The sequence below is a fragment of the Eleutherodactylus coqui genome, chromosome 4, assembly GCF_035609145.1.
Source record: "Eleutherodactylus coqui strain aEleCoq1 chromosome 4, aEleCoq1.hap1, whole genome shotgun sequence".
Lineage (NCBI taxonomy): Eukaryota > Metazoa > Chordata > Amphibia > Anura > Eleutherodactylidae > Eleutherodactylus > Eleutherodactylus coqui.
The window spans coordinates 40,345,590-40,355,255 of record NC_089840.1 but is presented as its reverse complement, the minus strand read 5'-3'; positions in this window follow the sequence as shown (position 1 = coordinate 40,355,255).

The window sequence follows — 9,666 nt, the reverse complement described above, 5'->3', positions numbered from 1 at the left end:
TTCAATAATGACTTATGAAAAACCCTATGAACCCTCCATGTAGCTGGCAAATCAAGTTCATAAGCAAGCGGGTTTACTACACGCATGATGACAAAGGGACCCACGTAACGCGGCGCCTGTTTCAAAGACGGAAACTTCAATTTGAGATTTCTAGAAGACAAACAGACCTTCTGTCCCACCCTGTAAGGTTCAGATACTGACAGACTCCTCCCACTACGCAACTGCATACGAGCCCCCGTAGCTTCCAGGTTCTTCTGTTCTTCTTTCCATACCCCCTGCAGCGCATCTGTGGCGACGTCAGCTGCAGGACAGGCAGACAGAGTAGAAATAGCTGCAAGGAAGCGAGGATGCTGGCCGTATACGTAAAGGAATGGAGATACCCCAGTGGAAGAACAAGTGCGGTTGTTTAGCGCAAACTCTGCCAACGGCAGGAACTCTGCCCACTGATGAGCCTTTTCACTAGCAAACAACCGTACATATAGCACTGAATCCTGGTTCTTCTGCTCAGTTTGACCACTAGTTTGCGGGTGGAATGCTGACGAGAAGGAAAGCGATGTTCCCAGGTTCCTACAGAAGGCTCGCCAGAATTGCAGAGCAAACTGAACACCGCGATCCGATACAATGTTCTCGTAGTTACGTTCTGCCAAACTAAACTTTCGCGAGAAGAACGCACATGGACTATACCCAGATCTCCCACTGACTTCCTGAGACAATACAGCCCCCGCCCCCACCTCAGGCGCATCAACCTCAATGAAGAACGGTCGCCGCGTGTCAGGCTGTACTAGCACCGGGGCAGCAGTAAACACCCTTTTGAGACGACTAAAAGCCTCTAGGGCCTCTGGTAACCATCTTACCAAGTCGGCCCCCTTCTTGGTAAGATCGGTCAGGCGTTGAGCAATAACAGAATAATTCTTAATGAATTTACGGCAAAAATTTGCGAAACCTAAAAACCGCTGGAGAGCTTTCAGGTTATCTGGTCTGACCCATTGGGAGATTGCTGCCACTTTATCAGACTCCATTCGAATCTTTGTGGGTGAAATCACATAACCAAGCAAAGACACTTGTTTAGTACCAAAAATGCATTTCTCTGACTTGACAAAAAGTTGGTACTCATGCAAACGGGTCAGAACCAACCTCAGGTGCCGCACATGTGAATCCCAGTCTGGGGAGTACACCAGAATGTCATCGAGATATATGACCAGGAAGTCGTGGAAGACCGCGTTCATAAATCCCTGGAACACTGCAGGGGCATTACCGAGTCCAAAGGGCATGACTAGACATTCAAAATGTCCGAACGAGGTGTTGAACGCGGTCTTACACTCATCTCCCTATCGGGTGCGAATTAAATTGTAAGTCCCCTTAAGTCCAATTTGGAAAACCAGTGGGTCCCTACCACCTGACTCAATAAATCGGGAATCAGCGGCAAGGAGCACTGGTTCTTCACTGTAATTTTATTCAAGGCCCGATAATTCACACAAGGCCTCAATGTCCCATCCTTCTTCTCCACAAAGAAGAGACCTGCCCCGGCAGGTGACCTGGACGGCCTGATATGTCGTTTGACCAGAGACTCTGAGATATAGGACCTAAGGGCTTTGTGCTCACACCCAGACACATTGAAAATGGCTCCCTTAGGGATGGGACTGTTGGGGATCAAATCAATACCACAATCCCACTCCCTATGGGGAGGCAAAGTCTCAGACTGTTTCTTGGAAAATATGTCATGAAAATCAGACAAATACTCAGGAATAAGAATGGTATCTGCTGAACACATGGATATAGTAGCTAAGTGACTATGACAGGACGACCCCCAATGTGTCAATTCCCGAGTGGACTAATCAAATCGGGGATTGTGCAGTGCCAACCAGGGCATACCAAGCACTACATCAACGGACATTCTTTCCATTATCAAGAACGACAGATTCTCAGAATGGAGAACACCCACAGTGAACTGTAACATGGGAGTCCTCCATTGTACAACACCTGCAGACTGAGGGATAGAATCAATACTAGTGAAACGAATGGGAACATTTAACGCTGAGAATTCAGTCATCAGAGGTCTGATAAAACTTAAACTAATCAAATTGGCGGCAGCGCCCGAATCAATAAAAGCTTGAGAGGACCGAGTGAAATTTTGGAAGTCAATCTGACAAGGCACCAAGGCACTTAGGGAGTACCTGTCATCCTAGGCGATCCTCCCAAAAATCGCCTAGGATCTGAAGTTTTCCGCCAGTTCGGACTGATGTTGTAGATGCTTCTGAGGACAGGTCGCTACTCGATGTCTGGCTTTCCCACAATAGAGACAGAGACGATGAGTCATCCGGAACTGTCGCCGTTCCTCGAGACTTAGCTGGTCCACTTCCATAGGCTCGGCACCAAAAGTTGGCATGGGAGAAGTGGGAGCAGGTCTGCCGGATTCCCTAGCCTTACGCGCCTGACGTTCCTCTTTTCTAGATCTCATCCCCCTGTCTGCTTTGATCGCCAATTCCATCGCCTCATTGAGTGTCACGGGAGTGAGATGAGAAATGAGTAGATCCTTGAGAGCGTCAGACAGACCCAACAAAACCACATATTTAAGGGTGCTATCGTTCCAAGCGGTGTCACCTGCATACTGTCTAAATTTAGAGCAATAGTCCTCTACCCACTGCTGCGCCTGACGTAGAGACATGAGATGAGAGACCGCCAACCACGTACGGTCCGGCTCATCAAAAATAACTCCAAGTTCCTGAAAAACCAAATTAACTGACTGCAGGCAAGCCGAACTCTCGGGCAAGGAGTAGGCCCATGTCTGGGGGGGGGGGGGGACCCCGAAGTAAGGACATAATCAATCCAACTTTCTGGGATTCTGAGTCGGAGGAGCAGGGCCGCATCTGAAAATACAATCTACATGCCTGCTGAAAAGCAAAAAACTTGCTCCTCTCCCCTTAAAATACCTCAGGAAGAGGACACTTGGGCTCGGGAATAGAAGCGGCAGTAGAAACATGCACTAACTCCTGCTGCTCCTGGGCCACCATAAGACCGGACAGGTCTTGGATCACGACCACTAAATCCTGCAACTGACTTGCGAGGGTACTCATGGAATCCATTGGAGAGCAATTTTTATGGCCAGTTATTAGGTTACGGTATACTACCCTTGATACGCCAGCCCGGGTGCCCTAGATCTCACCCACAACCCCTGTCCCTGCCTGCTTGCCTCCATTCCTGGCTAACCCCAGGCGGGCAACTTGGCGGCGGTCCCTACTCTAACTAGGGACCGAAAAAGGGACGCTGGCGTACCTGGATGGAAAGGGTAGAATACCGACAGAAAAGGCAGATGGAAATAACACGATCAATACTAAGCAGAACTGAGGCAGATGGAAAAACCTGGCGGATAATGGTAAAGTATAGCAGACAAGATGACAGAGGCAGGAGACCAACAGAGGCAGACTAGCTAGCACACTGAGGGAAACCAATAACTGGCAGTGATTGCAAGTATCTGCCCGACCTTTAAACAAAAGCCTCCACCCAGGGGCAGAGAGAGGGAGGCAGCCAACTCCCAACAGAACAAAATAAAATGGAGCTCATGCACGGCAGCTGCACTCACAGGTGCGCGCGCCACCAGCACCACGCCAGCCAGGCAGCCGCTCCCCCGGCAGCCGAACAACAAGGCGGGGGGGACGTGCCCCGACCGTAGGACTCCGCACACCACCTCACCGGGAGGACCAGCAACCACCGCATTGGAAACAGTAGTTATATTCTTGTACACGGTCGTCAGTATTATATTAGTTATATTCTTGTACAAAGAAGGCAGTATTATAGTAGTTATTCTTGTACATAGGGGGCAGTATTATAGTAGTTATATTATTGTACATAGGAGGCAGTATTATAGTAGTTATATTCCTGTACATAGGAGGCAGTAATATAGTAGTTATTCTTGTACATAGGGGGCAGTATTATAGTAGTTATATTCTTGTACATAAAGGCAGTATTATAGTAGTTATATTCTTGTACATAGGGGGTAGTATTACAGTAGTTATATTCTTGGACATAGGAGGCAGTGTTATAGTAGTTATTCTTGTACATAGGGAGCAGTATTATAGTAGTTATATTCTTGTACATAGGGGGCAGTATTATAGTAGCTATATTCTTGTACATAGGGAGCAGTATTATAGTAGTTATATTCTTGCACATAGGGGGCAGTATTAAAGTAGTTATATTCTTGTACGTAGGGAGAAGTATTATAGTAGTTATATTCTTGTACATAGGGAGCAGTATTATAGTAGTTATATTCTTGCACATAGGGGGCAGTATTATAGTAGCTATATTCTTGTACATAGGAGCAGTATTGTAGTACCGTAGTTATATTCTTGTACATAGGGGACAGTATTATAGTAGTTATATTCTTGTACATAGGGAGCAGTATTATAGTAGTTATGTTCTTGTACATAGGAGCAATATTATAGTAGTTATATTCTCGTACATAGGGAGCAGTATTATAGTAGTTATGTTCTTGTACATAGGAGCAATATTATAGTAGCTATATTCTTGTACATAGGGGGCAGTATTATGGTAGTTATATTCTTGTACATAGGGGGCAGTATTATAGTAGCTATATTCTTGTACATAGGGAGCAGTATTATAGTAGCTATATTCTTGTACATAGGGAGCAGTATTATAGTAGCTATATTCTTGTACATAGGAGGCAGTATTATAGTAGTTATATTCTTGTACATAGGGGGCAGTATTATAGTAGTTATATTCTTGTACATAGGAGGCAGTATTATAGTAGTTATATTCTTGTACATATGGGGTAGTATTGTAGCAGTTATATTCTTGTACATAGGAGCAGTATTATAGTACTTATATTCTTGTACATAGGGGGCAGTATTATAGTAGTTATATTCTTGTACATAGGGGGCAGTATTATAGTGGTTATAGTTTTGTATATATAGGGCAGTATTATGGTAATTATATTTTATGGCAGTATGATACTCCTAACGAGGGGTGGAACACATCACACATGAAAGAATTACATATAGCTGCTCAACATATATTATCGCATACATCTGGATTAGATACAGCATGTCAGCAGATAGTATCACATATGAAAGGATTAGATACTTTATGTCTATGTCATTCTCTTTATCACTTGATTCTAGATTTCAGTCCGGAGACCTCTTGACTTTTCTTTATGCTGATAATTTTGATATTTGATCTTTTATGAAAATATTACAACAACAAGTCCAGGGCCCTCAACTGCGATCTCCGTGATTCTTCTCTCTGTAAAGGCGCTCATTGTCATTGGCTTAGTAACTTGGCGGCCGTTCACAGCAACGTCTTTGTGTGTAAGATTGATAACAATCACAGCAGCTCATGTTCCATGCAGGCACAGACCTGCTAATTGTAATATACAGTAATCCCTCATGTAGAGACCTCCTTAATTACACACCTCATTGATGCTAAAACACGGGTCAGTGGGTTCTGGGATTAAAGAAGAGGTCAACATCGGCACCTCTTAAGGTGATCCACAAATCAGATGAATATCAGCCAAACATACTGCACTGATTCTGGTGGGAGGAGTCGGCCATCTAATGTGTACAGGGGTGTCCCAATTCAGGGGAAGAAGCGCTGTGGGACTAAAGGGGTTGTCCAGATGCTATACCATTTTTTTTAGGTATGGATCAAAATGTGTGGAAACAATAAAAGCTGTGGTTCTTACCCATCCTCAACTTCGGTGGTCCAGTGCTGCAGTCCTGCTGTCCTCCCGGCCTTTTTTGTGAAACAGAAACCATCTGACCGCCGTAGCCAATTAGAGGCCACAGCGGCCAGGTGTCATTCTTCTAACTTCATGGCTCCCAGCATCTGAGTGGTGATATTTGTAAAAAAAAACAAAAAAACATCTCTTTTCTGCGCCAGCACCAATACTTTGTTGAAAAGTGGGCGGGACTTGACAGGAGGGAGTCGTGGGTGCCCCGGACCGACAAGAGCAATACTGGCCAGTCAGATCAGCATGTGGTGTCTCAGGCCCCGCGTATCTTATTTTCTTGTATTGCGGATGACTGTTGCTTAGTGATGATGCAGATATCCGTGGCCCATACGCAATGTTAATTGCACATGAGCTGCAGGTTGGATGGCCTCCATTGAAGTCAATAGAGGTCATTGGCGAGGAATCCGCGGCAAAATAGACCACGCTGCAATTTTTCTTCCGCTTGTGAGCACGGAGTCACCTTAACACCCAAATTGCAGCTTTGAAACAGTCACAACTTTTCTGATAGCCCTGTGAATGGAGGTGTGAAAGGGAAGAACACTCTCCGGCCTGCTCCGCCTCCATTCTGGGAGCCTGGCGAGCGCTGCCAGCGATACTCGCTCCCATGTAACAGCACAGGAGCGAGCATTACTGGGACGAATTGCCGGGCATTGTTTCCCGACAGCTTGTCCTATGTAACTTGACCTTTGCAAATAATTGGCGAACTTTTTGTGATCTTGCAGAAAAATAGGACATACTGCATGTTTTTCTTTCTTGCAGCATCGCTGCAAGAGGAAAACGGTTCATGTAAGTAGTCCCATTGAGAACAATGGGCTCTACTTCCATACGAGCTTTGTGCGTCTCGCAAAGCGCGAAACTTAGATGGGAAAATTGCCTGTTTAAATACATCCTTACATGGGTTCCCTGGATAACGGACAACATTCTATTTATATCACCAACTGTAAGAAAAACCAGTATTATTAAACCATCCCCTCCGCCGCGATCCAGTGCTGTAGCCCGGCTATCGGTTGCCAAAAATGATGTCATCCGATATTATGTGAGCACTGCAACTAATCGGAGGCCGCAGTGTCACTATTATGAACTCCTGGTATCCTGGCGCCCAGGATGCGGGAAGTGGCGCTGCAGCGGACACGTCATATTTATCAGCTGCAGCGCTGGATTGCAGAGGCCGAGGATGCTAATTGCTGATTCTTTGGTTTAGCACAGGTTGGTAGTATAAGGGGAATGTTGTCCGGAAACCAGACATCCCCTTTAAGGTGGCCATGCACTCATCTGATGCAGGGTTTCCAAACTCCAGTTCTCAGGACCCCCAACAGGTCATGTTTTCAGGATTTCCTCAGTATTGCAGAGGTGGAGGGGGGTGGAGAACTAGCTGTCAGCCTAATGCTGGATTCCCACGGGATGCTTTCACTGCAGAAATCTTGCGATTTTGCCATAGCAAAAAACTGTTTGATTTCCGCGGGATAAGCGCAGCTTCAAAGCCCGCGGCACATAGCCGTGGGTTTTGGAGCGGCTTTGCCACATACTTTTCCGTTGTGGCCGGCTCTCCCATAGAGAGGAGATAGGCCGCAACGGAAAAGAAAAAGAGAAATGACATGCTGTGTCCGGGGAATCCGCGCCGCAGCACCGGCTGATGACGGATTGTCCGCCCTGTATGGATGAGATTTTTGACAAATCTCGTCCACATGGCTGGCTAAGCCTGGGATTAGCGGCCGCAGGTGGATTTGACACAGGTAAATTCTGGGGCAAATCCACCCTGTGTGAACCCAGCCTAAGGGCTCACTCACATGGGCGTATGAGTACAACGCTGCGAGTCTCGCAGCCCCTACGCTGTGCCAGCAGGGATCGTGGACAGGATTCTGATGTCAAGATTCCCCGCTCTGTGCAGAGCGGGGCTGCGTATTACATGCTGTCCATTCGCAGGCATTGCGAAGGGGCAGCGTTTCAATACGCAGTCCTTCAAGGGCTCCGTATGAAACTCTGAGAAAGAGAGCATGCTGCGATTTATTTCTCCTGCGTTTTTTTACGGAAGTTCCCTCGCAGTTCCAACGCAGGTGTGAATGGAAGAATGAAAGTCCATAGACTTTCATCGCCTCCATTCACCACGTGTTATGCACAGGAAATATGCGTACGTAATACGCGGTGACAATACGTCCGTGTGAATGAGCCCTAAGGCCGTTTTCACACGGCTGAGAAAATCTTGCATGAATATGAGCCCCTTGTTTTGAATGGGGTCAAACACTTGAGAGATTTTTTGGCCCATATCGCGGCACGGAAAAAAAATGTCCCATCTCATTGCATCAATGGAGCGGGCACAGCATCGCACGAATCCAATTCAAGGTTTACCCATTGAAAACAATGGAAAGCACTCCGTCATCCGCTATTTTCTTGAAGTGATGCGAGGCGGTTTAACACAAAAACGCCTCACATCTGCAGTGACATCGCACATTGGTGAGCGCAATATTGGGCCGAGTTTCACTGCCCGATATCCTACTTGCCCATGTGAAATTAGCCTTAGCCTGGGTTCTCACATGCCGGAAATCTCGCGGTTTTGCCGCAGCGAAAAACCGCAAGATTTCCGCCAGAAGCGCTGCTTCAAAACCTGTGGCACTTCGCCGTGGGTTTTAAAGCGGCCTGGCCGCTTGCTCTTCCGCGCCGGAAGAAGAAAAAAAATTAACATGCTGCGGCTGGCGAATCCGCGCCGCAGCGCCGGCTTCTGCCTGCTTTGCCGTGGCGGAGTCGCCGTCCCGTGTGAACGAGATTTCTGAGAAATCTCGTCCACAAGGCTGGCTAATCCCGGGATTAGCGGCCGCAGGCGGATTTGCTGTGGCAAAATTCCGGACAGAATTTCGGCGGCAAATCTGCCCTGTGTGAACCCAGCCTAAGGCCGCTTTCACACGGCTGAGAAAGTCTTGCACGAATATAAATCCCATTCTTCTGAATAGTCATAAACACGAGCAATTCTTTCCCGCGCCGCGGTGTGCTATATCATTGCGCGTTCTTTGGAACACATTGCGTATTGTTTTCCATAAAACAGGAAAGCACATGACACGGCGTGCGATGCGCACGAGAGCGCAATGCAAAGTTTACCATTGAAAACAATCCTGCGACACGGATGAAAGGATCGCAACCTCACAGAAGCGCTGGGAGGCGTTTTTGACATAAAAATGCCTGGCATCCAGAGCTACATCGCACGTTCACGAGCGTGATATCAGGCCGGATATCGCGCTCGGCTTGTGTAGGTAGTCTAAGGCTTAATTCACACGGGCGAGCACGATATTCACACGCAGATGCCAGGCGTTTTTCATTCGTCACTGTGAAATGGCGATCCTCAGGCCCGTGTTTCACGTGCGTTAGAGGATCGCAAGTGTGCCCTATTCATTTCAATGGAAAACGTCACATTAAGCGGCAGGTGATGTCATCACAGGTCCCGCTGAAAACAATGGGCGATGCGTTCCGAGAGAACGCCAAAACATAGGCCCTGCAGCGATCTCTAACCTTGCAGCATCGCTGTGAGGAAAGAGATCGTTCATGTGAATAACTCCATTAAAGAAAACGTAGTTCATATTTGCTCGGGTTTTGTCCGTCTTGCAACGCACAAAACTCGCGCTCGTGAATGTAGCCTAAGGATTCACTCCCATGGGCTATGTTGTCTGCGTATTACGCATTATGCAGCAAATACATGTGACTGCATGTATTGACTGCGTATTTTCAGCATCCATAGCCTATAACGGGTATAATATGCGCCAAAATAGGTTATTCAGTGTTTTTTTTCACCAACATAAAAATACAGGTCTGAATGGCCCAATGTAAATCAATGGACTTTTAGCTCTAGCGGCAGACAGTATCTGCCCATGTGAGTGAGCCCTAATTGATTGCTTATCCCCTGTATTATCTGGGCGGGACTACAGAGCTGCACACGT